This window comes from Phascolarctos cinereus, unplaced genomic scaffold (assembly GCF_003287225.1).
Source record: "Phascolarctos cinereus isolate Bilbo 61053 unplaced genomic scaffold, phaCin_HiC Scaffold_4;HRSCAF=312, whole genome shotgun sequence".
Classification (NCBI taxonomy): Eukaryota; Metazoa; Chordata; class Mammalia; order Diprotodontia; family Phascolarctidae; genus Phascolarctos; species Phascolarctos cinereus.
The window spans coordinates 540,435,311-540,444,273 of record NW_027555847.1 but is presented as its reverse complement, the minus strand read 5'-3'; the positions used below and the strand labels follow the sequence as shown (position 1 = coordinate 540,444,273).

At 38.2% G+C, this 8,963-nt stretch overlaps 1 pseudogene; it reads right to left on the bottom strand.

The window, feature by feature from the left end:
* Positions 1 to 8,344: 8,344 nt before the first annotated feature.
* Positions 8,345 to 8,760, bottom strand: LOC110208675 (golgin subfamily A member 7 pseudogene; annotated as a pseudogene).
* Positions 8,761 to 8,963: the final 203 nt, after the last annotated feature.

The following is an 8,963-nucleotide window of genomic DNA, read 5'->3' as shown; positions in this document are numbered from 1 at the left end:
CCCATTGGAAGAAGTCCAAAGCTAAGGCTCTGCCACTTTACTTTGCTAAAAAGGTATAATACACAAATTAAGAAAGGTAAACATTGAAGATAATATTAATTTAGAAGGTTCTCAAACTTAGAATTCCCTTTCCTACAGGGTTGACACAAAACTACATGAGTCATAAACATTTAAGTATCTGTTTTCTCTCATAAGTCATTTCAATTCAACAAGTATTTATTGAAAATCTAATAGGAATGTATATGGACAATTTTAAAATAATGATTAAATAGAGTATAAAAAGTACAAGAGAGGTAAATGGAAGATAGCCTTCCAGTTTGAGCAGTCTCGATACAATGTCATCTCTTATGCACTCTGCAACATGCCGGTCACTTTCTGAAGAGTTATGAATAATCCCTCCTCGGAAATGCTTAAACAGGAAGTTTCAATTTATCTAGGTAACATTATAATCTACTCAGCTGACTCTAGAGAATATGTATGTTTGATAAGGAGCAATGTTTGACCATCTTCTAGATAATAACTTATATATAAAGACAAGTTAGTCTGTAGGGTAGGTATATTGTGCAGAGACAAGGAATGAAGTTAGGTCTTGGAAAACAGCCATTCCATAAATCTAAGAGGCCTTAATGGTTGGTCTTTTTTGTGGCTTTTCTAAATAGAAGAGCATCTTGCAGTTTCTTCTTGGTGAGGAGAATAAAAGAGTTTGCAGAGTTGGTTCTACTGTGCACCCAATGGCAACTATAAACCTGATTTTATTGGATACTTGGTCACCTTGCCTTGTATTCGTCAGTAGCACAAGCATCGTCCCACCCACCCCCCAAAATGGCTTTTATGATAGTAATTACTGTAAAGAATAGAGCATTTGACAAGATCCTCCAAACAAAATCTCAATATATCTGGATACTTGCAACTTAATTGTCAAAGCAAGGACTTAGAATGATAACCAAAACTATGTTAATAAATTTCAGTTGGTAAACAAGTTTTTATTTTTTTCAGTGTTTACCATGTGCCAGAGACTATCCTAAGGCTTGGGAATACAATGGAAAGCAAAAAAGACGGTCCCTGCCTTAGGAGCTTACAGTCTAATGAGTTAGACCACATGCAAAAAAGTATACATACAGTGCAAATGGAAAATAATCTCAGAGAGCAGACAAAGGGAAGGGAATTGTGGGAGGGGGGATGTAGATACCAGAAAGAGGCATTTTAGAGAAGAAGGGATTTTATTTGAGTCTTGAAGCAGGCCCAGGAAGCCAGGAGGCAGAGCATTCCAGACACAGAGAACAGTCAGTGAAAACCTCAGTCAGTAGTTGCAGTGATTATAGTAAGTAGGGCTGTACTGCTGGAGGGGAGTAATGAGTGATATCAAGAAATGAAAAAAGCTTGTAAACTACTTAGAAACCTCATATATTGACCTTATACATACTTTCTTCAAGAAGGGAATCAGAAGGCTCAGAATCTGGCAAGTCCTCTAACATTAAAAAATGAAAATCACAATATCTTACCTACAAAAATTTAGCTGATTACCAGCATTATAGTCTTTTCCAAATCTGCTGTATGCAGTCGGGTCATTGGCTAGTTAAATCAAAATTCAGAATAAACAGCAAATTAAAAGCGAGTCATTGTTAGATTGTAGGAAGAACTAAGAACTAATAGATCATTGGAAGAACTAAGAATTGGCCTAAGCTTTCTGGAAAACAATTTGGAATTATGTGGCAAAAGTAACAAAACTGTTCATACCCTTTGGCCCAACAATCTCACTCTGGGCATGTACCCAGAGGTCAAAAACAAAGGGGAAGGTCTCATATACCAAAATATCTATAGTAATATAATAGCACAAAATATCTAATGCAACTTTATATTTTTGCAGTAACAAAAAACAACTGGAAGCAAAGGGAGTGTTCATTGAGTAGAGAATATCTGAACCGATTTTGGCATGTAAATGTAATGGAACATTATTGTGTCATTAGAAATAAAGACTATAAGGAATTCAATGAAACACAGGAAAACTAATCTGTACTGTTGCAGAACAGAGTAAAGAGAACAGAACAGAAGCAGAACAATACTCACAATAGCTACAACAATATAAAAGAAAACATTAAAAGGCATTGAACTCCAATTATTTTTAAAGACTGATATGTGTCCTACTTGATGATGAAACATATCTTAAGGTAGGGGACTGTGGAGGTGGAATGTGGTATATGTTAAGTGAGATTGCTGTGTTGTTTGGTTTTGCCTTAAAAAGGCCGTGGTGGCCCAGAGCATTAGGCCTGGAGTCAGGAAAACCTGGGTTCAAATCCCTCCTCAGATACTAACTATGTGACCCCAGGACAAGTCACTTAACCTCTGCCTCATTTTCTTCAGTTGTAAAGTGGAAGTAATACTAGCACCTATCTTGCAGGGTTGTTGTGAAGATCAAATGAAATAATATCTGTAAAAATTGATTAGCACAAATGCTGGCACATAGCAGGTGCTATAGGAATAATTATTCTCTTTTCCTTCTCCTGTTAAAAGTTTTCTTTGTTACCAGGGAAGGACTCGATTGTGAGAGGGCAGTTAAGGGGAAATGACTATGATATAAAAACAAAAAGACAAGAATGTTTAAAAATTTTAGGGTGGGGGAGAGAAATCTAATGCAAAATTTACTCAGTATTTTTCATCAAGAAGATGAGGTAATCCTTCCACGTATAATAGGAGCTGAGAGCAGTACTTTCATGGATCCATTTTTTAAAAAGATTTTTTTTTTCCTGATGCTCAAGGGTAAGAATTGCTTTACATCATCATGAATTGGACTATATCAAGTTATTTATGCCAAGTCTGTTTTATGTAGATTCTGAATTATGAAGAGAAGTGATTTTGTCTCTGTTTCTAAAATGTGGAGAAACTGGTATCATCTGCGCATTCCATGGTATAATGAGCTGTGCATATTTTTCAGCATCTGTTCCAGGATCTCACAAAGATGTCCAGAGCAGGGCAATATTCCCCATGACAATGAATTGAATTTAGTTAAGGAAGATCAGCCTTGTCGTTGTCAGACCAAATCTTTAGAACATTTGGTGGTGGCAATGGTGTTTGGTCATTTTTTCAGTCAAGTTTGACTCTTTGTGAACTCTTTCCTCCTCCTTCTTTTTCCTCCTCTCTTTCTTTTTCCTCTTCCTCCTCCTCCTTGTATTTATTAAGTACCTACTAGGTGCCAGGCGCTGTGATAGACACCAGGATTCAAAAACAAAAATGCCTGCCAAAAGCTTGCATTCTGCTGTTGTGCTATAAGAAATGATGAGCAGGCAGACTTCAGAAAAACCTGGAAAGACTTGTATGGACTGATGCTGAGCAAAGTGATCACAACCAGGAGAACATTGTACACAGTAATAGCCACGTTATGTGATGACTAACGTCAATAGACTTAGATCCTTTCAGCAAGGATCTAGGACACGTCCAAAGGTCTCATGATGGAAAATGCTATCCACATCCAAAGAAAGAACTGTGAAGTTTGAAAGCAGATCGAAGCACACTATTTGCTATTTTTTTCCTCTGTTTTGTTTTGTTTTCTTTTCTTTTTCTTGTGGTTCCTCCTATTGGTTCTAATTCTTCCTTACAACATCACTAATGTGGAAAATATGTTTATATTATATAGTATTCATTCATATATATGAGGGAGGGAGGAAGGGAGAGAGGAAGGGGGAGAAAAATTTAAAACTCAAAAGCTTATGGAAGTAATTGTTGGTAAATTAAAATAAATTTTAAAAAACTTGCATTCTATCAAGGGAAACCTAGGTACATATGTAAACATAAAATATACAAAAATATATTTATACAAATATATAAAAGCAATTTGGAAGGAGGGAGAGATTTAGCTAAAAAAAGTGTCTGAGACGGTATTTACACTCATCTTTTCATGACTTCAAGTCTAGCAGTTACATTTGTAACTACTTTCTCATAGGATTTGAAAAGTCACATCCTCAAATGAAAGAGGACATCATTTTAAACTACTTTTTGTTTTGTATTTTATATGTGTAGCCTAGGCTTCTGGGCATGATTAATTCCAACATGGAGCTGGCCTTGAGGGCTACGTGTTTCCCACATTGTAGGCTTAGGCCATGATCCTGTTTAATAACATAAAAAGTACTGAGTGTTGATTAGAACATAAGACATAATAAAGCTTGCCTCCATTCTGTCCTAAAAATAATATTGACTTGATAGAACTTAAGTGATTTTCCTAAAACTCAGGTCTGATCACATCACCCCTCGGTCCCACCTCCACACCCCCAACTTAGTAAACTCCAACGGCTTCCTCTAGCTCCAAGAGAAAATACAAAATGCTGTGTTTGGCATTCAAAGCCTTTCATAACCTAACCAATACCTCCCCCACCTTCCCCTTTCCAGCCATCTTATACTTTAGTCCAGGGGTGGGGAACCTGCAGCCTCAAGGCTACTTGTGGCCTTCTAGGTCTTTGGGTGCGGCTTTTTGACTGAGTCCAAGTTTTACAGAACTAATCCTTTTATTAAGGGGATTTTTTCTGTGAAGTTTGGCTGAGTCAAAGGGCTGCAGTTGAGGACCCAGAGGGCCACATGTGGTCTTGAGGCCACAGATTTCCCACCTCAGCTTAGTCCATAAAACATACTCCTCAATCCAGTGACCCTGACCTGGCTTGTTTCATGAACAAGACATCCCATCTTTTACCTGAAGACATTCTCTCTGGCTGTCCTCCATGCCTAGAACATTCTCCCTCCTCATCCCTGACTACTGACCTCCCTGGCTTCCTTTTAAGTCCAAACTAACACTTCTACAGGAAGCCTTCCCAAACCCCTCTTAGTCTAATGTTTTCTCTCTTTTACTTATTTCCTATTTATCCTGCATATAGCTTGCTTTGCATATATTTGTTTACATGATGTCTCTCTTATTAGGTTGTAAGCTCCTTGAGGGCAAGGACTGTCTTTTGCCTCTTTTGTATCTCTAGTACAGTTTCTGGTACATGGTAGGTGCTTAATAAATGTTTATTGAATTGAATTGAACTGAACAAAAAATATCAAACTGGTAGTATTAAAGTCAGGGAAGAACACCCACTGGGAGCTCTGAAACCTTACCTCAGACACTATTGTCAAGTATGACCCCACGGTTAGGGCCACACTGAAGCATAAATGTAAGCAGGAGGCTTTCGATGAGAAGAGCTGTCTCTCAGCCACGTCTCTTAACACCCAGGAGGTTCCTCCTCAAATTCAAGCCAGTGGATGGAGCTTTTTAGGGAACAACTTTTAGGATGATGACTTGAAGGGATGTATGATTCCTAGAGATAGTTTTTTTTGGATCTCTGCTTATTACATCATGCTGCTTCTCAATGGCTAGAGGCCACCTAGTACAACTTCATCATTTTACAGAAAAGGAAACTGAGAGACCTAGGGAAATTTTGTGACTTGCCCTAGGTCACAGGATTAGTAAGTATCAGAAGTAGGATTTGAATCCACGTCTTCTGATCCCAGAGCCAATTTTCTTTCTAATATACCATGATGCCTTGATGTAGCATGATGATGTCAAATAATCAGAATGTTCATAGATACAATTAGTGGCAGAATTGCCTTAATAATAATAATATTATTAATAAAATAATAATTAGCATTTGTGCAACACTTAATATTTGAAAAGTGCTTTACAAATCATAAATCTTCTATCCTTATAGAAACTCTTAGAGATAGATGCTATTATTATCCCCATTTTACATATGAAGCAATAAGGCTGATGGAAGTCATGATGCCCAGGGTTACTTAGTATCTGAGGTCAAATTGAAACCCAAGTCTTCCTAGCTTAAGGTCCAGCCCTCTGTTCACTATACTACCTTGACTTCTGCCCCTTGCTTTTCAGAAAAGTGGGAAGCAGGCCACACACCAAGAATGCTTGCCTAATTTCTGAATGGGCTGTTCTGACACTCAGCACAATCCAGGAAAATCACATGGCTTTGTTTTATTATTTGTTTAGGTTTTTTGGCTAGACAATTGGGGCTAAGTGACTTACCCAAGGGTCACATAGCTAGTAAGTATCACGTGTCTGAGGCCAGATTTGAACTCAGGTCCTCCTGACTTCAGGGCCTGTACCTTATCCACTGTACCACCTAGCCGCCCCTGCCAAATGGCTTTGAACCTGAATGGGTGCATTCTCTCAGATAGTTCTTTGGATCTTACCCTTCACTGAAAGTGCCAGGTTCTTTGTTTCGGTTTCACCACAGGGACAGTAAAACACTGTATTTAACAATGCCAGAGATCTCTTACTTCGCCATTCCATTGGACCAGAACTTCTTACTGTACAACAACAATATTTATCATGTGTTCATTTATAAAACATTTATTAAGAGTTTATTATGTATCCGGCACTGAGCTAAGCACTGGCGATACCAGTACAAGTGAACAAGCAACTCTTTGTCTTCAAAAGGCTTACATTCAAATGGTAGAAGGCAGCATATAAAAGAGTAGTGACATATATGCAACACACTGAACTACATGCTATGGAATTCAAAGGCAAAAATAGCTTCTGACCTCAAGGACCTTACATTCTATTTTACATCTGGCTCCTTTCCCCTTTCCATTTGAACTCTTTCCTCACATTGACGCCCTTTTTGGCTAGAGCAATCTCATGTTGTTTACATCTTCTGTTGGAGCTTTCCCCTCTGTTCCTTATTATTGATGGAGCCTGTCCCATACTCTTCCATGGAAGTTGTTCCAAAATTTTTTTTTAACAGAGAGACAATTTACTTAAGTTTTACTAATGCCTTTATATTTAGGCAAAGTTATTACAATGGGTGTAAAAGTCAGACAGACATACTGTTACAGGCAATAGAAAAACAAAAAAGTTTTATACAATTGAAATATTAAACAAGCCTCTGGGCTTTAGGTGAATGACTAACAAATCTATAAAAAAAAATCTGGAAGATTAGATATAGTATTAGCACCTATAACATAACTGAAAGTTGAACCACATATTTTTCCTTTTTTTCTAGTAAATCCCTTAGTTCTTCCCAAAGAACAATGTTTTCAAACCATAATGATTAATGTAATTTCAAGATCTTGGGAAACACTGTCATAAAGAATGTAGGTAGAAGAAAAACAAAATATTTAGGTTTTAAGGAGTTTTACTCACAAAACATTCCTATCATTTTACCTGAGCTAATTTACAAGATCTATGTGTATCTTTTTGGTTTTTTTTTTTTTTGGTGAGGCAATCAGGGTTAAGTGACTTGCCCAGGGTCACACAGCTAGTAAGTGTCAAGTATCTCAGGCTGGATTTGAACTCAGGTCTTCCTGACTCCAAGGCCAGAGCTCTATCCACTGTGCCACCTAGCTGCCCCAATCTATGTGTATCTTGAATACTGAATTCAAGAAAGATTTATAATTCATAAGTTTTGCCAGTGGAAATAGTTAAAAATAAACAGTGAAATATTATTCCTACCAAATTATTTCCCTACAAGTTATATTTATAATAAAGCCATAAGGAAAATATTCATTGCGCTTGCTTACTACACATCAAGGGACAGAGTAAGGACGTGTATAAGCGTGATGGTTTGGCATACACTTTATTGTGCTTACACAGTTTTAACAAAATAAGCAACACATACCAGATCCTCCCAATGTTCATGGCAATGCAGTAATGATATAAAATTCTCCAAGGAGAATCAAGGTAACTGGAAATCACATGAAATTCTGGTTCACTTAGTAATAAGTGCTACATTAAAAACGAATACCATTATACATTATCTTTCCAGTGATCTTCATTATGAGAAACTAAGAGTAGAAGCAGATCTTCAGGCAACCCCATGAGTTCCTTGAGGTCTGAGAGATATGTCGGCGGGCCACAGGCATTGCTTTTTACCCCTCATCAAAAATCATGCCCTGAAGAAAAGGCATTCTTTAATTCAGGGGAAATGAAAACAAACCTCGGTATGATTTGCTGAAATTAAAACAAAACCAAACCAAAAAAACCTCATAGAGATGATGGCACAAATATTGAGAAGAACTGATAGTTTCTGGTGACAGGTAAGAAATGGATTTTGGATTGGGCTGATTTATACAGTTCATTTTATTGTTTTGAATTTAAAAAATTAAATGCTTCATTATATTGCCTCAGAAATTACTACAGAGATTACAGAATCCTGCACAGTTTGAATACAACGTGGATGCTGAGTGAATAGATGTCACTCCAGCAGTAGAATTTGAGAAAGTTAGTCCTTGGGGTAGAATGGGACTGTGACTCCTCCAGCAGATACCAAGGAATGATGCTTGGAGAGAAGCTAGGGGACACTCTGCAGTTGGCTGGTGGAGGGAAGAGAGTCCCATTCTGATACAGATTCTTAGACTCCATAATTTATCTTCCACTGTTCATGCCCCTGCCTTCATAAATGGTAATTTCAGTAACACGAAGTCCTCTTTCAATTGGGTCTGTCAGAAGGAGGCCCGGGGGGGGGGGCAATATATCTTCTCATTCTATTCCTGAATATATTTGGTGATTTTTCTAAAGAACCTTCTCATAATGTGTTTCCATGCACAAAAAAATAGTATATGCTGTCAAACAATCTAAACAGCCTTCAAGATACGATTAGCCCCCAAGCTTTGCTGCTTATTCATAAAGGTTATTTAGAGTACAAACTGTTTCTTCAGATTGCTGCCGGTCGGTCCAGTTCTCCACCTTGGTGAGGGACTTGGTCTGGAACTGGCACCAGGTGCCCAGGAGTCCTGTTGGATGAAGACCTTGCTGGATACTGGCGCCCGCTGCAGCCTCATGGTGTCTGGGAGGCCCCGTGCCGGTTCCTCTGTGACTTTACAGCAGGTGTCACACAGCCTCAGCTTTGGAAATATCTATAAAGTCTTTACTAGTTTTGCCCAATCCCTGTCCCCTTCCTCTTCCTTCCCCCCATCCCCCTTCACTACTCTCTCTCTCTCTCTCTCTCTCTCTCTCTCTCTCTCTCTCTCTCTCTCTCTCTCAT